This window comes from Oxyura jamaicensis, chromosome 5 (genome assembly GCF_011077185.1).
Source record: "Oxyura jamaicensis isolate SHBP4307 breed ruddy duck chromosome 5, BPBGC_Ojam_1.0, whole genome shotgun sequence".
In the NCBI taxonomy this organism is placed as follows: Eukaryota; Metazoa; Chordata; class Aves; order Anseriformes; family Anatidae; genus Oxyura; species Oxyura jamaicensis.
This window is the reverse complement of record NC_048897.1, coordinates 33,551,874-33,577,498: the sequence shown is the minus strand read 5'-3', so window position 1 is coordinate 33,577,498 and position 25,625 is coordinate 33,551,874. Positions and strand designations below refer to the sequence as shown.

Sequence of the window (25,625 nt, the reverse complement as noted above, 5' to 3'; positions counted from 1 at the left end):
CAGCCTTCTCAAAGGTGGGTGTAGTCACACAAACCTTTTTAAAGTCATGTGTTGTCTGTCTCTTGAAGTTGTTCAGACAAGATAAAATGTACTATTGAATGATACACCCTAGGTCAGTCACAAGACACGTTGCACCATGCAGGTGTTGACAGGTAAGATTTTGTGCTTTTGTAGGAAGGAGACAGAAAAGTCAATCTTAATGGTTCCTTTTAGTTTTACTCTTCATTAACATAAAGCATTACATCTCATCTTCTTCAAATGGAGACATTCATTAGAAAACCACAGTCTGGTGCGTTCTCTGTGTCCAGAGTACATAGTATTTTCTCACAAAAAGATTTCTTACTGCACTCCTTTATATTAGTGTGAATCCTTAATAAAAATATATAATTTTAATCAGGTGAATGATTAATTTCTAGGTGGTAGAAAGTGATAGAACCTGAGCAAAATGTATTAAGGGAACTGGATACCAAGCAGACAGGATGTGTTGGTGCCTGAACCAACAGTTTATTTTCCAGAACTAGTTTATTCAGTCTCTTAATACAGAGTGATTCCAAACCATGAGAAGTAGCAATAAAGGGACAGCTAAGCAAGAGTGGAAGCTCACTGCATGTGAAATGTATGGCTTTCTGAGAAGCAGGAATCCCCACTATGGGATACCAGTACCAAGACAGGGATTCAGTTGCAGCCTTGCCGATGACAGTTATGTAGGTCATTGTGGCTAATTATATACCTGAGATTCTATTTTATTGCCTGAAAAGGTGCAAATAAACTGTGAATAGATGTATACCTTGCTGAGTTGAAATTGCAGGGGATCTCAAGATTTAATTACACTAAATGTAAGATATTGAAACCTTGTTAACAGCATGTCTGAATGGTACGAAGTATGAGTTTTATTCCTGTTTTTGCTAGAGCATTTCCTTCATTATTAGGAACTCACATAGATCCAAACTTTGTTGAATTTACTCTTGCTTAGTAGTACTGCACTTAAGAACTTTGCAAAAAGTAATGCACCAGTCTATTGGTTTCTATTGGTAATACTAGTTCTTTCTCTTCTGATAGGCATCATTTTATATCTGTATATATGTTTTGTGTCCCTGATCTCAGACACTAAAAAAATACAGTGATAAGTAATACAATGAAAAACTGATGCTAATGAGTATGCAAAAGTAAATTCCACTCTGAAAATAAACAGATGTGGTAACCTATAACTAACTGAGACTTTAAAAATTATCTTTCATGTGAAATTGGGTAAAGCAGTATCAGTAGCCTATATAAGTATAGACCAGTACGGTCTAGGAAGATGAGATCTTTGCACAGGTATAATTCCATCAAAGCAGCAACACCACTGGAAAAGACAACACTGCAGGCAAGAGCCTGGGAATATAGTTGACCTTTATGAACTGATATTTTTTTGCCTTGGGTTCATTTACTTTCATTTCTAAAATAAAACTTTTTCCAGCTTATTGCAGCTTAAGTTGTACAATTAGAAAATGCTGATAACCTTATTATTATTCTTAGCTGTTGCCTATAAGTTTACGTTTTCATTATCTACCACAGAAAGTTATTTTGTGCTTATATGGCAAAAATATTGTGAGATACTTCTACCTACCTCCTCTCATGACATGTTCATGTTTTTCCTAAAAGGGGACACTTCAACATGCTAGCTAGCTCTCTCTCTTTGCAGTACAAGAACCAAATGAGTTAGGGAGGCTGAAAGAAAGCTCTTCGTTTTTGAAGTTGGTAGAAGTGTTTTCAAGTACCAGCTAAGGGCTTAGATTATATAATAACTGCTGGCACACGTCATCATAGATATTTCACATCTTTCATTTCCTTCAGTTCTTTGAGTATCACAGATTTCAGAGTATAAAAAAGTGATGTGAGCTCTATTATGTGGACAAAAGTCCAAATCACAAAACTCATTCTTTCTCTCTGAATGCCTCCCCCATCATCACCACATTGTATAAGGATGTTTTCAAGACATAAAATAAAAGAGTACTTAATACAACATTGTTATAGTTGGATACTATAACAATGACAAAAATCCTACTTGTGAATCTACTCCTTTAAAGTTTGCTTTCTCTCTTCTCTTTTATATTTAGCATATACATATCTCCAGTGTTGTTTAATGTCTCTCTGTATGATTACCCTTCTCTAGACATGTGTGGGAGTGTTAGTTGCCTGGTAAAAGCAGATGGCAAGCGAGCTCAGGGGTAGAATCCTGTTATCTTTTTTTGTATTATATCCCAACTTTTCTTGATTAATCCTGTGCTAAAGCTAGAGGAGGATCTTTTATTTGCTTGGCCTGACTTCCTCATCCTAAAAGGCACTTTGATTTGCATAGAAGGAATTGCAATGGAAAGATTATACAGAAAGGGATTTATATGAGTGAAAGCTGATTGAGAAAGCTTCTTTTAAAAAGTCTGGTCCTTTTAGTTTTGTATTGTACATTAAATTATTTCCTTACTCTTTTCTGCTATCCTTCTGTGCCACTGGTTTGAAGAAAAAAATGTAGCTTTTTAATATAACATAAAATCTCCAACACATCTCCCCCAGAAATCTGAAGTTTTAAACCTGAGGATAGATCCAAAGAGGAGTTAGATGTCTCTGGCCCTGTTGAGAGCTGGGGAAAGGTTAGCAAGCCTGACCTCATTCCTGCTTCCCTCCTGGGGTTTGGCAGAGGACAGGAGGAGTGGAGCTTTTTTGTTGTTGTTTTAGGAAGAAGGTTTTGATAGGAGGTCTGAACTGGCACCAGGCGAATAATATGTAGAAGTAGATAGACCAATTTTTTATTAAAAATAAAAAAATAAAAAAAAGAATCATGAAATCAGATAAATCACCCTCAGATGGAAGTATCAAGGGTCATTTGTGATTTAGTACTCAGAGAAACTTTGGAAAGGCAATCCTATTCTCTTTGTTTCATTTCATTTATTTTTTTCATTTCAAAAGCAATCCTATCTTTTTCCAGTGTTTTTTGAGGCACTGGAACAGCTTGTCCAGAGAAGCTGTGGATGCCTAATCCCTAGTGGTGTTCCTGACTGGGTTAGACAAGGTCCTGGGCAACCTGATCTAGAGGGTGGCATCCTTGCCCATGGCAGGGGGATTGGAACTACATGATCTTTAAGGTCCCTTCCAACCCAAGCTGTTCTATGATTAATCATTAAAAATCCCATGTTAGGCAGTTTTGTTATCTGAGGAAAAAAAAAAGTGTTTTTCCCTCTCTGCTGTTTATAATGTATTTTAAATGTGTAATGCCCAGAGATTTAGCTTGTCCTACTAATTCTTTCTCCGATGTCTGTTATTTCTGATGCTACCATAAAATGATACTCCTGCACTCTCCAACTTTTTATTGTATATGTGACAGAGGAAACAACAGAAAAGGTAAGGAAAGGAATCAAAAGCATTTTGTGTCACAGGTTTGCATAGCAATGAGTCTCGGATTTTGACTCCTCGCTGTTAATGAAAAGCTACTTGCCACAGGGAGATGTTTTTGCTACTTCTGCAGGCCAGTGGCCCACCTCCAAGTTTATACTTGTGGTCTGCCCCTAGCTGGGTAAAGCATATGTCACTCCATGAGTAAATAGATGTAACATGCATGTTTACACACTGATAGGTTTTGTGCCACTCCTGGGAAATGTGATAGTCATATCTGTGCCACTAACCTGAAATTCTACTTAATACTGGATAAAATCCAATGATATAGTGAAAAGCAGTTTATTCTAGTAAAATGTGAAGAAAAGAAATTAGCTACTGCATGTGAAAATAGACAAAATAGACAAAACCTCGTAATTATCTGAGACTTACACTGAGCTTTAGAACTACTGTTAGGTTCATTTGCCAGAGAAGGAAAATAATTGTCATAACTTGTGAGAACAGTGGTCCATTTCTTTCCAAAGCAGAACTTCTGCCTAGAACTCTGATCTTCTTCAGGTAACCTTTTTCTCAGTGGTGATAAATATACTTCCGAAGATTTCCTAACACTTCTAACTTTAATGAGCAGTTCAATCAAGATACTCAGTTATAACACAACATCTAATGAAGTAGACAGAACATTTTTGCACATACAATTGGGAGGTGTCTTTTCCTATAAACTGGTTAGTGAGAATAAGCATTTCTGAATTGTCAGAACAATTTCATCCAAGTCTATAAGCAGTTATAGCCTGGAATTTTAGAACAACTTAATTATGTGAACATTGCAATGGTAATAAGGAAGACTGCTTATTGCTAGCAGAGATAATACATGATAGGTAATGAGACAAAGCTGGCAGAAAGTAGTAAGCTTGGTCTAGCAAGTTCTGCAGTCTGAATCTGCTGTATTTGGAGAAGTGTGGGCATGTAACTCTTCTCATGGTCCTGTGCATGTTTACAGATGGAAGCCATTATGGGAGGTGTCAAATGGTGATAAAGTGAAGAGAGATGCAGGATATTTTGTGCCTCTTCAGGGCAGGACACAAAAGCCATAATTCCTTAAACTGGTGTTTTCATTGAGCTATATTTGACTTAGCCAATGTATCTGTATGTACAGTCTCAAAGAAGTCACCCAGAGTTAAGCAGTGAGTCAGCGGAGCACCCACAGAGGGCAATGGCTTTTGGTAGAACCACATTTGATTAATTGTCTTTCTTTTTGGTTTACTTCTCGTTTCCTATGCAGGGCCATCCGCTGCTGTGAGAAATAAACAACTCAATGTTCCTACCTTATTCCAAGTAGTTAGGATTAGTTAGGACTGGTTGACATGGCACATGTAGTAATGCTCAGTAGTAAGCCTATTATTGTATTTGTATTCCTCTGCCCAGCTGCTGGTTCTGTACTCCAGGGTCACTGTCAGTGCACAGCCATTTGAATGTGTAGCTGTATTTTCAGCATTTTTTTCTCAAGTAGCCCTTTCTGACTGAAGGCACCGAATACCCCTTGAGCTTTGCACTCCTGGAGTGTGACAAGGCCAGCCTCTTCATAAAGTAACAGCTGTGCAATTTCTGTATCTGTAGATGGCTCTGCTTCAGAAGCATGTGTGAGAAATGGGTCTGACTGCCCTTATTTCATTCTGTCATTGCCTATTGCACTTTGGGAAGTATAAGAATATGTGCCTAACATGTCACTGAGCCTCTGATTTTTATATTTGTATTGCGTGATGTCACCTTTTCATTGGTGGTTTTGGAGAGAAGCATGTGCAATGAAGGAAGACTGTCCATTCGTAAAGCAATATTCTTTCTTGGAATCCACGTGAGCACTGTGCCTGTCACTCTGGTTTACATGTTAAAAGGAAGAAGATATGATTTTTTTTTTTAACATCTTTACTGTACCTTTCCATTTTCATTTTTTTTTCTGATTTTTGATGGTGCTCAGATTAGCATATGTTGTAAAACAGCAGTGAAATTCACTGTGCCATGGAGACCACCATCCAAGAAGCATAATTCTAGACCCTAGCACTCTGACTTAGCACAAGCAGGTGGATACAGCTGCTGTCCACAGAAATGACAAACATCTTGAGAAATAATGCACAAAACTGAGCAAGAAGACAGTGCAACATACCATTATTCCTGCTAATGCCCAAACTCAGCTAAGTAGTGGTTGTGAAAGTGTGCGGTGTGCTGATTGAATCTGCCTGAATGTGTGTAATAGCACCCTTTGCTCATTCAGATGTGGTGATGAAAAACATTCAATTTTTTCCCTCCTTTCCTCCCTCCCTCTCTCCCCCTTTGCAGTGTAAATTTTTCTGTGCCTTTGTCTTTGCAATTGGCCTTTGCCAAATGAAAACACCTCCCATAATGGTTACACTCAGAAATAATGTTGCAGGCTGTAATAGTCTTTCAAAAACATTAGCTTACTTTTGCATAGAAAATGTGTATTCTGCATAAGGCTGGGTAACATGCCAAGTCTTTTTGCCTCTTTCAAACTGGAACTCTGTGTTTTCTCCAAAATGGTGAAGCAGCAACATGTTACCACTGTGAACCAAATTCCCTATGTTTCTTTTGTAGCATTTTATTTTTTGGTACAAATACTTCTTCCTGGTTATGTCAAACAAAGGTGTCCAGAGCTGTGGAATGACTCTGTGTATGCTGCTGATGTGGAGGAGTTTGTTTTACTGTGTTTTGCTCTGCTTCTAGGTTTTAAATTTCCACAGTCAGTGCTTCACTGCTGAGTTGCTTTATCTCTGAATTTTATGGATGTATCATTAAGACTAACTTGTTTAGATAGCTTTCTGGTCAGACAGAACTGTCAACAGAAACCATCAGATCTATTGTTCAAATCTGCTTTGCTCAGAAAGTTCATCCTCATAACTATCTGTATCAAAGAATTAATTAGGCCGAACCATGTCACATCTTGCAAAACATGCTAGACAATTGAAATATGCAAATTGAGCTTTTATAAGTACAGTTTGTATGAGCTATGTCTGTGGGCTCCTTTCCCCAGCAAGTCACTGAGTTTGTCAGCCGTTCCTCCTAATTTTTGTGCTATGGATTCACAGTATTTTTTTAGGTCTGGTGAGAGTTTTCAGTCACTTTCAGTCCAAAATTCCAGATGGGATCATATGAGTCTTCTATTCACCCTTTCATTCCTTATTTGATACTTAGCACAGGACTGGCTGAAGATACAGGTGAAACAGGTTATTACCTAGGTCTGGGGAAGCATCATAGACCTACCATCTCCTTTTCCTGTGCCAGGACTCTGTAAAGCCAGACTTCTTGCTGCTGATGCCACTGGAAGATGGCTGTGATCTGTGGTGTAGCAGATGTGAGAGTGTGAGGAAGTCTACCCAGAGAGCAGGTATTACCTTTCTTCACCCTCTCCCTACTTGGCTATAGCAGGAAATATGTTCCTTCAACAGTGCTCACCCCCAGTACTCCATCCCGAAGTTGCTGTTTCTGCCATTTCTCTTTGCTGTAAAGCAGCAGTCACCCAGACCCATCCCTCCACCATGGGACTGCAGAGTCGGTGTCATTGGTGCTGCCTGAACCCCTGAGCTTATCACTATGATGCTCTGCTCTTCTCTAACTGACCCACTTCTGGACCGTGGGCATGTCACATCCATTCTCCCTGATACAGTTTCCCATGTGTAAAATGTGAAATATAGCCCTTTCCTTTCTGAGGGTGTAGTGAAGGCTGGTTAATATCTGATTAATGTTTTCAGAAACAGTGTTAATTATAACCTCTATTCACCCTTTCCCTTCTGTGACAGCACTGTGGAGTGTAATCAGTAACAATCAATCACCTAGAAGTAAATAAACAAGCCTAAAAAGCTAAAATATAACTACTGTGGATGCTAGAGGGTAAAAACATTAAGAAGAGATGGAAGTGAGCTAGTTTTGGTGTGTTTTTTTTGATGATACTAGTGGAAAGATCATGGACTACATGAATGTAAATCATAAATATAGCCCTTGGAAAAATAATTTGGGGAAAAAAAACTCACAATGTCTATCTCCAGTGGTCCTAAGAAGATGACAGTATAAGAGTGATGTAGGAAGGAGCTGAGGGAGAGACTGTTACTGTCAGAATCAGGGCTGCTTCTGGAGGTGCAAACAGCATGCTGTTAGTCAAGCTCTGGTGCCATATTTCTAACTTCAAGATGAATCTTGCCCCTGAAGGAGGATTTATTTTTCACTTCAGTAAAGAACATCTAAACTCATGGCAAATATGTCTTAAGGAATCACAGTTCTTTTAAACATCTCTTACTGTGTATGGACACGTATATTTGTGAATGCAAATACTTTGTCCCCTAAAAGAATTTGATATAAATAGCATGCTTAGGGGTAGCCAGCAGACATTTGCTTATGCAGCAGGGTTTGTGACAAGAAAATACTTCTAATGTGTTTGAAAGAATGTGAAATTCATTTGTCAGCTACTCAGTAAGGTGGGTGCTGGAGATACTTAACAATCTGATTTGATGGTGTGCATCTTCTAATTTATTGGAAGCTTACTTCTTTCATAAGGTAAATTATGTATCATTAATCTTGCTGGGAGGCTGGTGTCCTCAAGATAATTTAGTGATTATTTTCTTAGATAATCTACCTGCTAGGAAAGTATGATTTGATCAATATAGGGAAGTAATCTGGCTATCAGTGATTTATGTACACACACATACAGTATGTAGCCCACCACACTTGACCTGTCCTCTCAAAGGCATTCACATTTGTTTTGGGAAGAGAAATATTTTATTTCACATCTTTTGGCACTAGATGTTGATAGCAGCTAAGATTTATAATGGCAAAGGGAATACATTGATTGATTTCCACACTCATCTACCTAAACATTTCTAAGATGTGGGAAATTAGCACTGATTCTTCAATAAGCTCCGTGAAGCTAATGCCATGAATCAGTGTGCACTGCAAGAAGAGGGTTGTAATCAGTGTTGGAAGGACCAATTGGTTCTTAATTCAGGAAAGCAATTAACCATATGATTAACTTCAAACATATTTTATGCCTATGGTAATCAGCTGCCACAAAACTCATGTGCCTTTATGGCAGAGCACTGGAGGCTGAGAGGAAGGTCCAGAGGCTGACCTACTCACCTGTAAATCATGGGGTTTCTGCAAGAAAGACTGAAATGAGCGGAAGGTAGTGGATTAAGCAGAGAGACCTGGTGTCTGCCTACCTGCTAGATAACTGTGTTCAGGAGTGCCCCTGCAGTGCAGGGATGCCCTGGAGCTTCACTCAAGATGACTAGGTGGGATGCTTCAGTGTGACTGGTCAGTGAACTTGGTCTTGGCCACAGCCTTGAGGCCCCTCATGAACACTACAAGGCCAGATACTCTGGTCTAAGGATGCAGCAAAGATGAGATTCAGTGTTTTCCTGTAGTGAGTGGCAGTTGAATCAAACCTTGTCCAGATGACCCTCAGTTAGCTTCTGGCATTAGCAATAATCTTCCTTCCAGCATGGTTGCGTTTCTAACCTGATGGTCCTGTTACCTTAATAAAAAAGGGAGACAGGATCTAGATGAATTTGGTGGAAAATATAGCTTAAATGAGAAAGTAAAATAGTTTTGAGAAAGTATGGTTCTGCTTGCATCTTTGCCCCAGCTGTAAGCTTTTGAAAAAGGCTGGGTAAATAAAAGTATCTCTGAAAAAGTCCATTTTTGCTGCCTTCTGTGAATTTGCTGGTTCCAATTGGAGCTTGGAAATAAAATTAGCAATACTTTCCAGCAGCAGATATTTCTATCATGTTTTTAAGCCAAAGGGATGTTTTGGTTGAAAGTCTCTTCTCAGGAGATTTGCTGCCTGATGAGACAGATAAATTGCTTGTGTAATGCTACGGAAATTAAAAGGCCAATACCTGCTCTCCATTACCCTCATTTATATCTCATAAATGACAGCAGAGCATGCTCTGTTTTCTTATGCCACAGAAGAGTATAGTCCAAAAGTTTAAAGAAATAACTGAACTTTGGATTGTCCATATAGAGTTGATTTTTGAACTTTTAAGGTTTACTTGTCACTAAAGCTAATGTGTTCCAGAAAAAGCTGCCTCCTTTGTGACCTTCTACTCATTTATAATGCCTAACTATTCTACTCTATTCTATTTTTTATTTCACACCTCTCACCTTCGTATTTGGATGCCACTGGGATGAACACCTTGAAAAGTGATTGAAATCAAAAGACTCCAACTTTCTCCCTAACTTTAGTTTTATAGAAACCTATTTTTTGCTCCAGCTAGCTGGCCTCTTGGAGATTGCTTTCTGACTGTAACCTGGGAACGCTGCAGCCTATTATCCTACAGGATCAAAGGACATGTTTTTCATGTCTTTTTTTTTTTTTTTTTTTTTTTTTTTTTTTTACATCAACCATAGTATCTGAGAATCCGCACACAGAAGCTGAGCTCGCTGGGGCTTTATGATGCAAAGGGTTATTTCCTTACTTTTTTACCTTAGAAGACCTCGCTTGAAAGATGGCTTGGTCTTGAGACATAACGGGATAAAAATGTGTATGTCACTTTGAGATATATAGACAACAGATGTTATACGGCCCCCTGCTTCCTACTGTAAGGAGCACGTAGAAAAGTCTTACGTTCAAACAAATGCCTGAGTTACCTGGGTGCTTACAGGATCAGCTGGTGTTTGCTTACATCCAAAACCCCTTTGATCCTCAAAACTCCTCTGTACTTGTTTTAGCCTCTTACATTTTCCTCAACAAAGTTTTCTAGGAAAATAATATTTCCCAGCATGGTCATGCCTAGCAGTGCATTGAATGGAGGGTCACCTGTTCTGGGATCAGAAGTACAGCCGTTCCTTCACGTGACTGCTCTGTATGGTCTAACGCAAGAGGTATTCCTGGAATACAACAAGCACGTGGATCCATGCACCAAGGTGGATGTTTTACCCTGCATGCTTTTATCCAATGACTTAGCCATGAGAGCTGTCACTTCATAGACAGAGAAAATTAATCTCAGTCTCCTATGCCTGGGAAGATTTGAAGCTGCATATCCCACGCTAATTGTCCGTCTATCAGTCTATCAAATATTGTGGGATGAATAATCTCTTTTTTTTTTTCCCTTGAAACTATACCAGTCTGTATAGCAAAATTATTGACTGTGAAAATCTCGATGGGAAAAAGGAGGATATTACTGCCCCACAATTACAAAACTACAAGGGAAATGTGAGAAGTATTTTGCTTCAGTTAACCTTATGTGTATATTTACTGAAATTACACAGTCACTGGTACCCAAGTCTACCCTTTGCCAGATGGGTGTCACAGCCGTCTGTGTTTCTGTGCAGTCCCTCAGACAGCAAAAGCCCTAAAATGTAGGTGTTACAATGCTTGATTCTGGTTGCAAGGGCCAACTCCCTTTGAGAATTTAGCACTGACTTTTGCAATAGCTGGATGTTTTATAGTTAGTAATTATGGAAATTATCTATTATAATTTGCATTTTGATATACTCCATTCTCTTAGGTGAGTAATGATAGCTCAGGATTTAATTATCACAAATGCATAGCCTTCCTGTCTGCAATTTTAGTCTGTTCTGCTACACCTGTCTCTCATCTGCTATGCTCATCTCAGTTTCAATATGAATTGAATGTATTTGTCTTCCTAAGATTTCTCTCCTTGGTGTCAGTGGTTGTTCTTTGTTCTCTGAGCTGTTTCAGTTTGTTACACCAGTCTGTAAAACTTCTTATAAGTTATGCTTTTTTTTTTTTTGACCTGATGTTTTTTTGCCTTAGTTTTATTTATATTGTTTAAAAATATTATTATATTTTAGCCCTATTTATTTTAAGCAATATCTCTTGCCTCCTGCAGCCTTTATTTTTATAAACTTTTTTTTATATTTAATACTTGTATATTTTTTTAATAAAACTTGGATGCAAAGCAAATGGAAAAGTAACCCTAAATGAGAAGCTGCCAACAACACAGGATGGAAATTCTTTGGTTTTGTGAGAAATTCGGAACTTGTACACTTGCAACTAGGTCAAATCTGGGGATGAAAAAAGCCTATCATTGAAATATTTTTTGTCCCTCTATCTTGTTAAACCTCTTGACTCCATTTTCTTCTCAGCTTGGCAGTCCTACAAAGGCAATGTTTTTATTCTCTCCTGTTTGTTGCTCTTGTGCTTTGCTTAGTAGCACTGATTGATGTACAATTTATGAAACGTTTTTTTTTTTTTAAATTTCAAATAGAGGCAATTCCAACTCAGAATAGCTGGATGTTTGAAACTCTCCAAATATGTATTGAATTTTGCTATGTTGTCAGTACTTGCTGAATACCAATGGGCTAATCAACCTCTTTGTTGCAGTGGTGAAAGAAACATTCTTGAGATCCCAAGGTAAACAAATATTGGTTGCAACTGTTAAGCAGTACGTGCAGTTCTTACAGTGTGGCACAAAAGGCAGTAACAACAATCATTATTTACGTTTGCTTATGTTCCTTTCCTAAACCGGATTACAGATAGGAAACCTGTTTGTAAGTGGCGTCCTTAGCAGTTGCCAAACAATTAAATTATGAAGCTAAATCTCTTTCTTGAAATGATGTCCAAGACTAATTCATCTGTCATGTGGTGTCCTACCTCTTGACACAGCGTTTTATGGTAGACCCCTCAGGGGTACAGTCACTGGAAGCGATTGGTGCATAAAGGAAATCCTAGCATACTATTGTTAGGAAATACAGTATCTGTGTGGAAGTTCTTGCTGGGAGGCATATGTCTTATTCAAACTTGCTAGGCTATATATTGTGAAATCTGGAAAGGAACAAGAGTATGATTATGAAAAGGAAGCTGGATATCTAAGAACAAACAAGCAGCAATTTTCCTGGGATATGGCATTTTAAGTGCAGACAATTGCACACAATGCTAGTCAGGTGGAAGGTGATATTATCTGTTTAAAATCAGCTGAATTTAATAAGTCAAACAGCATGTATGTGAAAAAAGTGATTTTCTTCTCAAATTAGGTTGGGCAGCAGGTTCCTCTGTAATGAATCCCAGAGCAATGCCAGCCTTCAGCCATTAGTGCTGGGCTGATGGATTTACCGTGCATTGCCATGGTGAGCCTTCTGTATTTGTTGTGAATAATGCTTACACTTTTCAGAGTTTGGAAAAATTCTGAGCTGTCTTACACCATATGTGGAGGCACTGGTAATTTAAGTTAGTGTATGAGTCCAAGCTATAATATGTCTATATAGTGGACAAGGAGTGGAAGGAATGAAAAAGTTCTCAGGGTGGTGGTGTAACATTGGTATCTTCCTCCACCCCTCTTCCTCTCTGAGCTGTTAATGTGTAATAATATGAGCACTACACTGCTGGTTCAGATGCAACATCCTGTCTTGTCAGCAACCCTACTGAGAGCAGTAGGTTGCTATGAGCACAGGTGAATTCCCACTTTGTTAGGGTCTCATAAAAAAAAAAAATATTAGCAACATTCACAGTCCCAATACTTAATTGCAAGATGCTCAGTGGTCTGAGACCAGGATATCCCAAAAGTCACCTACAACTTTAGGATGAGGATAGTCAAAGGCTTCTTTCCTCTGCTATGAATAAATTTTCCTCAACAAGAGTGAAACTCACATGTATTGGAAATAGAACTGTATCTGGCTCAGACCATGGTCAAAGTGGATCTTAAAACCGTCTCAAATATCACTACAAATTCATGCAGGAGTGCTGCTTGACTGCCTGTGGTGAGACAGCTGAAACACTGAGAACGTACAATAAGCAACTAGAAAATAAATCAGCGTGAAAACCTTATCTTCTCTGAAGAGTAAAGCAAGAAACAGAATCTTATGTGATGCGTGGCAGTCATTACTTAAGATGCTTCTAGAGCACACTGCAAAGCTTTGGTAGAAGAGGGAATTTAAGAATCTGAATGATATAATCTTTCATGTTTCCCTTCTGTTTCCATTTCCCATGCTTAGTATTAAAGTATGTTCTGATGGGAAGAAGACCACTTATTCACTTTTATAAAATAAGGTATACTTTTCTGGGATTATAGCTTTACTCCCTCTCTTATTATCTGGACTATGACTAAATGCCAGCTGGTAGTGGGTCTTTGCAGTGGTAACACTGCACTCCCACTGAACGGGGACTTCATGACTCCCAGATCAGAAAATACTGTTTCCTAAACTGGACCAGGTGCAGAGAAAAAAAAAATCTTTCAAGAAAGCAGGATTCTAGAATCTGAGGAATTTGAGATTCCAAGCTATCTGCATTCAGAGTCTGCAGAGGAGAGACTCAGCCTTGGAAATACAGCCAATGTAGTCTTACACAAGTATGTGACGCAGCAAGAGCCTGAGCTGCTGCACAACAAAGAGAATTGCACATGCAGAGGCTAGGAAAGCCTGAGGAAAATAGTAACTCTAATGAATGTATCCCAGAATAGAAGAATGAACCCATGCTAGTTTCTTTTCAGCTTGTAGTAGAGAGATATAATCAAATATTTTTAGGAGATCTCTAATCCCATAAGATCAGGGCTAGGTTAGACAAGATCCAAGCACAAAGGATATTGCATTAAAAGGTAATTGAAAAGAGAATGGAGGAAGCTGAAGCCAAAGCCTCAACAGAAACTGCTTTTGTTCTTGTAGCCTTAGGGCAGAGTCAGTGCTCTTTCCTGATAATAAAAAGTAAACAAAATAAAATGTGACAAGACTTTCCTCCTGACAGATGGGTGAAATTGAAATACATCCTACTTATGTTGCAGTTTCAAAGGAGCTAGTAGTCCTTTTCCTGTTCCAGCCACCAAATCATAGTGAACTCTTAACCATAAATCTTTTAAATTTTCCCACCTGTAAAACAGGGACAATTACATTTTTTTTTACACTTTTTTTTTTTTTTTTTTTTTTTTTAGCAGCTCATAATAAGTGAAGCTTCCCGTAGATCTTGCAAAATGGAGCAAGTTGAATGTAAACACTTTTTATGTTATTGAAGTCCTCACAAGTTTGATGGCATATAGATAAGCAATCTGCTTATGTTGCTGGTGAATGGAGACAAATTCTGTGTGACTTTGCTTAGTATAAGAACTGTGAAAGTCAGCCTCCCAGTTAAGGTTCAAACTGTCTCCAGGCACTTTTTGGCTTGGGAGAGCTCCCTGACAAGTGGACTCGTGTTCTGGATCTGTCTAATTTTAAAGTATATCAATATTTAAGGTTTCTACCCCATCCAGGTAGAAGTGTGTATCTATTGTCATGAACATGGAACTGAATTTCAAGCTAGGCAAACAGAGGTGAAAATACAGAAACAAACCTCAGTATATCTTACATCTGGTTAATCGCTGTGGAAAAGAAAGCCATGTCTCTGCAGCCTTTTCAGTCTGCCCGTCTGGCAGCGTGAGGTTTCTCTAATGTTGCCATCTCCTTCACACTGGAGCTGGTATTGCTCAGCTTAGAATGAGCCAACAGGCAAACTCGAGACTTTCAAAATAGCATTTGCAGCAATGGCAGAAATGCATGTAATAACAGCTGGTTTTGTAGTTATGCTGTTTTGGTATCTCGTGTTTGCTTCAGAGTAATGTCTGCAAGTCACCTAGAACATTTTCTTTTTAAATCATGTTCAGCTATTAACTACCATGTCCTGATAATTATACCACTTCCTGAAAAAATCTCGGAGAGCTTTACCTCCATGAAAAATGAAAGATCACATTTAAGCCAATCAATATGTAGTTTTGCTTTTATGTATTCAAACACAGCTAATGTCTGAATCAAAAACCAGATACTCAGTTTCCTTTTTGCTCTCATCAATTGCTCTAACACATCCAGAACAGAATTTCAATCCACTGCTATGCTGTAAAGACAATTAGACAATTTCTGCCAGAAAATAAAAGGTGTGTTGTTGTGTCCTTTGTTTGATGGAGTTTTGTATTTTATTAATTTATTTTGTATCTATGTATGGTAAAAGAAACAATCTTGATTTTTTTTTTTTTTTTTTTTTTTTTTTTCCAGGGCAAATAATATTATATGAATCTGCTTTTCTTTTTCAAAACTGCATCCATTTGTTTTACTTTGTCATTAACAAATCTTGCCTCAGAACTTCTAGGTATCGATTCAGTTTCTGTTAGCAATGTCTGAGCCTGGTTGGCACAAGAGGTGCTATTACAGAGTGAGACGAGAGAGTTCTATTACAGAGTGAGACAAGTTGGGCTTCTCCAGATTTTGTGATTTCAGAGAAGCATGGATGGATAGAACAGGCTTGGGCCTTCTGTACTACAGCCTTTGCTTCTTCACATCAAAAGCTGCAGTATGTCACATTACGGTAGTGCATAGGCAGTATGATGCCATGAGGAATATTAATTTTTTTTTTTCTTTTTTTTTTTTTTTTTTTTTTCTCCAGGATTCCTCTGTGTGGCTTGTGGCATGACCTCTTACACATCTGATGCATTTTAGCTTATTGGTCTCCTTGGCACTCTGCTTATCGCAGACAGAAAACCCCCAGATTCCTTTTGATCTTTCTGATGGATGAGGCGTTCCAGGTATTATAAGCATTATCAAGGATACTGACTTAGTGGAAAAATTTCTTATTATTGATTTAAATACAATACCAGTTTCTGCATAACCCAAATGTTCTGAAGAAAAAGCTGATTAAGGTATTTTGTTTTGGCTTTGCTCATCTTCAAAGATATTAATTACAGTAATGTACAGGTGAATGATGTAATTATTGTAATGTATATTATATGCCTGAAACATATTTTAAGTTTGTTTAGCAGGCCTAAATGGAATCATTTCAATACTTTCCACTACACTTTTTATCACCTTTTGACAGTTGTGTCTTGTGTTGGACATTTTAAATATGCACCTCTTCATGTCTGTGTGGCTGAGTAATCTGCACACCACACCCTCCTCCTTTGGTTTGTGGAGCTGAATGCAACTCCCCATGGGAGTCTGTTGCTCCCATTACTAGGGCTGGGTAATGAACCTCTGGAAGGAGTTTTTCTGGTCTTTTTTTGGATGTAAGTTTATGAAATCTGCCTAAGACCCATGCCACAGTAGTGGTGTCTTGGTACACATTTCTACATTGCAAATTTGTTTATAGCTCAGCTATTTAAAATTGTGAACTATATAAATGCTGTTGGTTGCTATCTGCATGTTTGGATGGATAACTAAAATGTTGAGAGTTGTATATTAAAAAGGTCCTATTAGGAGCTAGTTGGAACTGGTTGCAGTGTTGCAGAAGTGTGTGACTTGCTTTACAAACCTGAGAAGGGAGCTGCTTTGAAGAAAGGAGACCTGTTAGACTTCTGGATTCTGGTGATTCCTGAACAACATATCCAAATCAAAATATCTCAGGTCAGGGGAGAAAAAAAAAAAAAAAAAAAAAAAAAAAAAAAAAAAAAAAGATATTCATAAATTCATTTATCTCCACTGTGGAGTAGTTGTATAACTTTTACAAATGTGGAAATCTCATATGTGGAGCTTAGAATTCACTGCTAAACTGAAGGCTATTGGCAAATTTTGATCAGGTCAGTCATGGTGTAAACTCCATTAACTGTATTGACTAGATTTTCAGTGATTCCATTGAGGTTCCAAACAACAAAGACGGAGTTATTAACATGTGGTCAGATAACCCTAAGCCCCTTTGTTTCTTAGAAGAGATGCATTGCATCTGCCAGATCATAAAATCCAGTGCTGCACAGATCCTTCAAAACTTTCTTGAAGGTTGCTGCTTATATTCAGCAGAGGATTTTAAATAACTTTATAGGCATGTATTATGTGTAAAAATAATACCATTATAATATGACTGAGATTAATAACTTTAGTAGCACTAAGAGGTTGATATTATAACAGTTTACATTGATGCAGTTGCTGGAAATGCACATATATAAAGGAAAAGATGTAGAATAGCCCAAATACCGCATGGAAATCAGAGCCTGAACCAATGAAATCTAAGTATTATGGCTGTTACGTTGTCAATGTTTGGCAGCTTGAGTGATATGCTATATGGGGAACCTGAGGCTAAAAACTGTTAGGGTTAAATTCTGCAAAGACTCCTTCAGGAAACCCTACTCATAGTTCCTTTTTTATTCTGTGGACTCAAAAGCACACAAGCAGATGTTCAGTTTCCTGGAATCTCGTAGGTATTCAAGGTAGTAGATATATCTTGCAGACAAGTATATTTGCTATTTGCATGCTGCACTGTATCCTTTTATTTCCTTGGTATGCACTATGCAAAAAATCCTCAACTCTCAAAGATCAGAGAAGTTAATTTGCTTGAAGGCATGGAAAGAAATGGTGACAAAACTGAAAACATGGCTGGGAATCCAAGCCCTCTGACACCGTCACAATAACTTTTTGATAGCATACCTCTCAGAAATAGCTCTGATGCCACATGTTCTCCACTCTTTTTAGGAGGGGAGCTGTCTGCCAGGCTGAAAGAAGTTCAATTAAAAAGTAAAGACAATCAGCTCTTTATGATTTCTTTCAGGAAAGCTAACGACATATCTCAAATTTTCATACTTGTGTTGCTGAAACTGGTTAATTTTGCTCCATATAAAACGAAATCAAGAGCCTGACAGTAATGAAACATTCATTTTATTTATCTTTTTACAAGGCAGATAATTAGTAATTTTATGGTTGAAAAAGCTTATTCTTAAACCTTGCATGAGGATGTTTTTGCGAGACCTATTCTGATGTCACCTTTAGGAAAAAATGTGTAACTTGTTCTGAATCTGTTCTCTTCTAAAGGGGGAAGTATCCTTCAAAACAAATTGGGAAACTTGTTTCATAAGATTTATAAGTCTTGTAAACTTGCTCCTTAAAGTTATCACCACAGCTAAAAACAAAAGGAAAGGAACTGCATAATCTCACAGTCAGTTTGTTTCACGTAACTGGCCCTTCTCTTAAAGTCTTGCACATATTTCCCATTTGAGAAAAAAATGTCATGTCTTAACCATTCTCTTCAGTAGTAACTATTCCTGCAGCATGTTACATGGATTGCTCATCACTACTGGTTTGGGTAGACTTATTTGCAATGGATACCCAGCTCTTACACAAAGATATAGAAATTACTGTTCAGGTGAATCCCCTTTTTTCCAAATACAGCTCATGAGCCAGGTCCTGTCTGACAACAAGAGAGCTAGAATTCACCTCTGTGTGTGTCTACTGAAAAGTCTTAAATAACTTTTTTTTTTTTTTTTTTTTTTTTTTTTTTTTTTGTGACCTTCTCTCCTGTAATCTCTCCCTGAAACCTGAGAAACTGCATCTTCCAGGAATTTATGACAAGCCTTAATTTTCTCCTTTGTTTGTTTCCATGCCAAAGAAATAAGTCCAAGGGGATGCAACATAAAATGTTATCAGAGGGGAAAAAAGGGATCACAGTAAATAATCATGATAGGAAAATAAGAACAAATTCCCACCAGGGGATCCTGAACTACAAAGAGTTGAAGGGGTATCTGGCTGTTATTTTTCTCCCCTTAAGAGCTGGGTTTAAGAGCTGATGGTTTCCGCTTGGAGAACACCAACCTCTGAGCAAATTTTAATGCATATGCCTTATTCAGAACCCAGTACTTTTTGATATTTGAACAGCGGGCTGCTCAGGGGGAATCCAAGCTGCTTTGGAGCTGCTTGTTTTGTCTCTCAGCAGATGGTTGTGTTCTCCTTCCCAAACCAAACAAGCTCTCTAGGATTTTTGAGAAGACAAATATTTAATGAAATTACATTTGCAAACTGAAAGTAACTTAATAGCCTTGCAGATTTTGTTGACCTGTGCAACACATTTTTTCTTGCCAAAAAAAAATTGAAGGTTTGCTAGTATGCCTACTGTCTGAATGCCTAGAGTGCCTACTGTCAGAGCTTGCTATGTTAGAAATGAGGGCCCAGTCACAGCCATTGAGGTGTTTCCTGTGGCACTATACTAACAAGGGCAAGTTCTACTTCTGGGGTTTAAACTGAAAACACTTTAATCTCAAAGTGGTAGTCTAATGCTTAAGCTGAAGGAGACTCTCCCTTAACTGCTTGCAGCCAGTTGTTTAAAGGCTAGGTTTTGATATCTATTATACCTGTGTATATCCAGTCCTTCAGTAGAATGACCCTGTGAACAAAATCTCTTCCTCATCCCTCCTTTTGACATGATGCCTGGCCCTGAGCTTTTTGACATCAAGAGATGTTTGAGGATTGTGCTTTTAAATTTGTCTCCTTAGCGGTGTGCTTGCTCACAGGCACCAGCCCAGCCCGTATGTGACAGATGTTGTGGCTGCAGGCTGTAAAGCACAAGCAGCACTAAGATATGTAGATACCTTATTTTGATTAAGGCACTGAAATATTCACTCCCACCAATTTGAATTGGAGATTATGTACTTGAATATTTGTAGATCGGGGCCTGAAAGACTACTAATGGCCAACCCTGCAAACCCCAAAATGCGTGCAAAGGAGTAAGGTATTATTTCTTGCCAGCAACTTCTAATGCAACTGTGCAGATCTATCACAAGCCACAGCACAACAAACTTGGTCAATTTCTTGTTCACAAGAATAATTTTTATGATGACCTCCATTAAACTGATTTGTGGAATGTTTCAGCTTTTCACAGCTTGGACATATCTTATAAATTACAGGAGTCAGGACCTGTTATATCATCATAACAGCTTCCCTGCGGGAAGAGGTTTGAAACAAATCTCTTCAATACAGTGGAGATCATTTTATGCTCCAGAATATCAGTGTGTAGTAGACTCTTTAAAATAATACTATGAGTTTCAAGATTTTTCCTTTGTCATTTCCTTGTAGTATTCCTCCAGTTTTTTTCCCAATGCCAAACTACTATACTGTACAAGTGCCACACCCTGCCCCTATGAGAGATGAAGTTTAGTGCTCCTGCTGCATACTAGCCTGTGCTGAGGAATCTTTGATTTTGAGTTTAAAGGGACCCTATTGCCTCCATGAACAATTAAACCTCAAAATATATCTCTCTCTCTTCCTCATATCAGCCCTAAGGAGAAAAATAACACTTCAGGGCTTTCCCACACAAAACTCCCTATAATTAACTGAACTGGTCCAAAATGGATAGGAATCTTTTTTAGATTTTTTTTTTGAGGATATATATATATATATATATATATATATATTTGCTTAGTAGCTGTATCATGAGAAAAAATGATAGTACTGAGTACCAAGGTCTGGCAACACTGACATTTGAAAGTCTTTGTATGTCTACTGACTGAAGGAGATTTTGATTATATTTAATACAATGTGGTACAAGCCCAAGTAGGGCATACAGAACTGTGTGTAATTTTTGGAATTAAGACATCAATTTTAAACAAAGCTTGCCTTAAATGAAATTTCATCAGAAGTTTGAGAATCAGCAATACAGCTACTCATACATGAGAAATAAAAACTAAAGCTGAGTAGAATTTTGGGAACTTGATTGTGCAACATTATTTGTCGCACTTAGGAATCTAAAAATGTAATGGTATGAGAGGAGACATGGAAGTTAGATTTAAAAAATCTGACTGCTACCTTTGGTGCTTTTGCGTGGCTGTCAACCATGATGTTCAGGTGCTATATCAATAGTTTGACAGGTATGGAATACTGCCTTTTCAGCAAAGAACGATATTTATAAACCTGGAATAGCTACACTGATTTTTCTGGATTTAATTCAAATTCACACCTGCTCTTCTCTATGAGCCAGTGTGAATACTTAAATCTTTTGAAGAGCATTGCTTTGGAGTCCGGTCTTTGGCTACAACTGATCAAAGCAGCTTTCATGAGAAAGCACGTAGCATGTAAATGAAAGAGCCAAGCATTTGTTGCATGGACTGGTGCATGCAGAAGCTCCCTGCTCTCAGAAAAACAGCCTGTGGCACACTTGTTAAGTGACTACCAGTGCCAAGGTTCGCGACAGGTCCGTGGAGTACAACCTAATTATCTCCAACAATTGTGTCTGCTTATTTCTCGCATGAATGGATAACATCTTCAGTGGAACTGGTCACATATCATCGCTCAGGTTTAAGGGCTGTTGATTGGATAGTGGATGTTTTGTGGCTTTTCATAAAGAGGAAGAGTAAAAATATGGCCAGTTTCACATTTTATAACTGCGTCTGCAGTTCCAGGGTAATTACGTACTAAATACACTCTGAAATCTCTTCTAGTTGCAGCAGGTGAGAAGTGCAAAGTGCAGAGGATACAGAATAAAGAAATGTCACAATGTTTACAGATGATTTAGGCACCTTTTCCCCAAATTAAAGTATCTCCCTGTCAGCCACTATAAGGGTTTAGTCACTTGAAGTGCTTACTCTTACAGATAGCTTTGCATCCTCTGCCTCCAGGCAGTTCAGTAGAGCCTGTTTCTGCAAGGTACTGTGCTATCTTGGGTCCAGCTGACTCCACAGAGGCTTAACAGAGCCTTCTAGAAAAATGGTTTGGAAGTTTCTGGGCAGTGAGCATGGTCCAGATCCCCACATGGATATAAGCACACACTGAGCATGGAAGTATAGGCAGGAATGAAAGCAGCACCAGCTACAGTTGAGCCTGAGTGGTGGCTGCTGATGGGCTTCTGTGTGTGTGCACTTGGAAGGAGCCTGACATCAAAGGAGCAGCTGGTGCTCTGTTGCTGGAAGGGGATGGGAGGGAGGACATGCAGAAGACAGAAGAAGGGGGCAGAGTGCTGGATGCTAAAGTGTCTCTTTATAGCTCAGCAAGGATTGCAGGTAGAGCCAGCATGTTTTAATAGACCAGCTGATGGAGTTGGAAAAGAAAAAGTATAAAAATAAACCAGGCAAGCTCTCAGGCCTTCAAGCTCTTCTTGTAGGTCAGAAATGGAAACAGTAGCCATCAGAGATAAACACTATTTAAAAAGAGACGTGGTATAGGACTAGATATGAATCAGTTATCTGGTGTCTAAAACAAAAGGTAGATGGTATCTGTGAAATGCTGGGGTTTGCTAAGGATGGGGAAGAGGGACAGTTGAATGGTTATCTATGTGGAAAGAGAGGGGAACTCTGCAGTCCAGGAAACCTGCGAGCTAAGGTCTTTGCATATGCATATCCACACACATTTGTCTGCTTACTGAGGCTCTCCCTTTGGAGTAATGGCTAGAACTGAGAAATGGAGTGACTGGAGTGAGAAACGCACTGCTGTTAATGAGGTATCACATCTATAAAGCCAAAACAAAGCAGAAGGATGGCAGTTTTTCCTATTTGGCATGTACTGCTGCTGGGAAAATACAGATAATTATTTGACTTTTGTTTTTGTTTTTAAATTTATGCATCTGAGAGTTTTTTGAGAATGTATTACTGAAGTCGCTGTTGTTGAGATCATCAGGACTTAACTCAGAAGGCTGGTGAGAGCAGAAAATAATTAGTGTGCATAGTAGGTTATTTAGGAAAATGGGCGAAAGAGAAAGAAGTGCTTCTGCCAATGTTGGCTTCATTTTAAAAGAGTAAAGCGCTTCAGTGAGCATTTCAACACTGTAAACCTCCCTGTTTCAAACAGTCATTTCTCTCATCTTTCCCTCCCTTCTCTGTTTTTGCATGACAGCTCCCAAGAACATTGCACTAAATCATACGAAGGACGTTTCTCAAGGTGTCTGCCTCTTCCTTTTTTTTTTTTTTTTTTTTTTTTTTTTTTTTTTTTTTTTTCCCAGAGTAAAGTCATTCTTCTTTGGAGCTGCTGCTCTTCTGAAAGGAGAAACCAGGTTGTTTGAAGTAAGAAATCCTGATTTTGCTGGAGCCTGGGTTCCTCTGTGAACACCAAGATGCTCTGAACTAAACAGACATCTGGGTGCTGGGATACAGGCTGGTACTGACTGCTCTGGAGCCCCCAGCTTTTTCTGTGCATTCTGTCCTCTACCCCTTCACTTGCATGCCCAGAGAAGTACTTAGATGTTTTTTGAGCACAAACTGTGCTTTTTTCCTTGCACAGGTCTCTGTTTTTATTCTGCAGGTGGGATTGATGGACAGTGCTGCCTGTTCACTTACCTGGAGGACTCTGTGAATGCATGTCATGAGGAAAGAGGAGCACTGAAAGCCCTGAAGCTTTGTAATGGAGAGGAAAATCACCAGGATTTTTCTCACTCCCACAGAACAAGCTGCTTATCAGAACACCATTATTTTCCTGGACTGTTCCTGATGTCTCCCCCAGCTTCAGCTCTGAAAATGATCTCTCTGAGTCACAGCAAGTGACTCATCTGTATCTGTTAGGTCAGACCTTGGGACACAACGTGATACAGAGGAGGAAGGAGACTCTTCCCTGGAGGAACTCTTGACACTTCCCAATGCTTGACTCAGTTTGATAAGTGGCCTTGTGCAGCTATCGTGCTCTCTTTTCCTAGTTCCTCCACCTGTGGCTTTTAGCGCTACCTCTCACCTTGGCAGTGACAATCTTGCCAATGGCAATGCAGTACATGGGCTCTGTGCATGGTATGATCCCTTCTGTACATAGGGAGCCTTGCTACAAAAAGGTCCTTATGCAAATGCAACACTGACCTTGTACCATGGGGCAGGCACCAAGCCAAAGGCAGTTCCCAAAAGCAGACTACTAGAAGGAGTTCATATGAAAGTAATGTGACTTATTTGGCACTCTCTCTGTATGAGAAACCAACCAGAACATAGTTGTAAAATGCTAAAGATCATTTGAAATGAACTGAATGAAATATAAAGATGACACTAAACAGTTAGTACAGTTTGAAAATACATAATTGTTCCAATATATAGTAAATATACAATAGAAATACATAAATGTGTGGGGGTCCAAGCTGTCTATTTTGTAACTTTATAAATGACACTTATGACAATCAGTGTTGCTACTACTGAGAATCTTCAGGAATTCTTTATGCTAACATGTACATTTGTGTCAAAGGTTATATTATTTCAACTGCTATAGGCTCCTTATTCACAGGGAAGTGCTATTCACGGGCTTGACAATGCCAAAATGGTGTAGCCATTGTAGGAGCATAAGATTTCTATTTTTTCATCAGAAAAGTTAACTATTGGACAGTGATGAAGAAATAATCTGGGTCAAGGCTGGAAAATTTGGACTCTTGGTGTTTTGTTAGGAAAATACAAATTTTATTAGAAAAGATGATGAACATGAAATTTTCAGACTGGAATTTGTTTCTCTCAATAACCTTTTATGTGACTTGTGGGAAATTAGTCACTGTGTTTCAATTGCCCCATCTCTACAGTGAGCAAAACATATTGTAGAACTTGAGCTCAGGTGCAAGAAATTATCTTTCTTGACTCTGATCCCTTATTTGAAGTCCTAATTTCCCAGTGAAATCAATCTGGTACACCTCAACAAGTCTCATATTCAGAATGATCTGCCCTCTTGTCTTCTAAGAACTGAAGAGTTGAAGAGTTTTTTTTTTTTTTTTTTTTTTTTAAAGGTATATCAAACTGAGTATTTAACTCCATTATTTTTGAAAATTTTGGTCACTATATTTATTGTACAAAATGACAAAGTGAAGCAGAGTGGGTGGCTGACTTGTCAAGGGCCACACACACAGTAAGTAGCAGAGACAGAAGCCTGATTTTGAGCCCCTGGCTGAAAACACAAGATAAAAAATACTTATCTCAGATATGACTTAACAACAACTTGGAAAAGGGCTTACTAAAACGTAAAAGAAAAAAAAAAAAAAAAAGAAAAAAAAGAAGAAAGAAGTCTAGGTCTGGCACATGTACTTGAAGTCCAAGGTCCTGTAAATGAGGGGGAAAGGGTGAAACATGAAAGATATTTATCTAGTTTTCTAAGGGTACGACAAAGACAGAGAAACGAAGGGAATAAAGATAGATCAGGAAAGTCAGTAGCTTGACATGAGGGTTAGGACTTGTGAAATGGATTAAAGATTAGCTTAGAGACTGATAGGACACAGGGAATGTCAGTGAAAGATAGTTAAGAGCTGGAAAAGGTAGCATGCAGAGGACCACACTTATCTTTCCCTTGAGTATAAGTGATCCAAACAGCATGCCATTCTAAAGTCCTGAAACTTGCAGATGACTGGGAAATATGAGGTCAGTGGGGAAAATTTGAGGAAGACATGAGAGAACACAGGCCCGGATTTCTAATTCCTCAGAACTGTTTATGTTTATTCTGAAATACACAAATTTGGGGCTGCCTGAGATAGGCATTGTTGTTCAAGAGCATTCTGAAATAAAAGAACACAAAGAAATTTGTCATGTGTTGGTAGTAGTTCTGTAGTGCTGAAAGCAGTTCTGGGCTGCTTTAACACTTTTCATGGAAATAAATACAAAAAACATTTCCTGATTTCTTTCTAAATCACACTACTTCCCTTGGGGGGGGGGGGG

General features: G+C 38.5%; 1 long non-coding RNA gene across 1 annotated transcript in view; it reads left to right on the top strand.

Annotated features, from left to right (window-relative positions):
* LOC118168216 overlaps positions 1–25,559 on the top strand; it is a 38,555-nt gene extending 12,996 nt beyond the window's left edge. The window contains exons 2-3 of the long non-coding RNA XR_004751429.1: positions 759–874; positions 23,245–25,559. This is a non-coding gene — a long non-coding RNA (uncharacterized LOC118168216). The remainder of the gene's footprint in view (positions 1–758; positions 875–23,244) is intronic.
* The last annotated feature ends 66 nt before the right edge of the window (positions 25,560–25,625 follow it).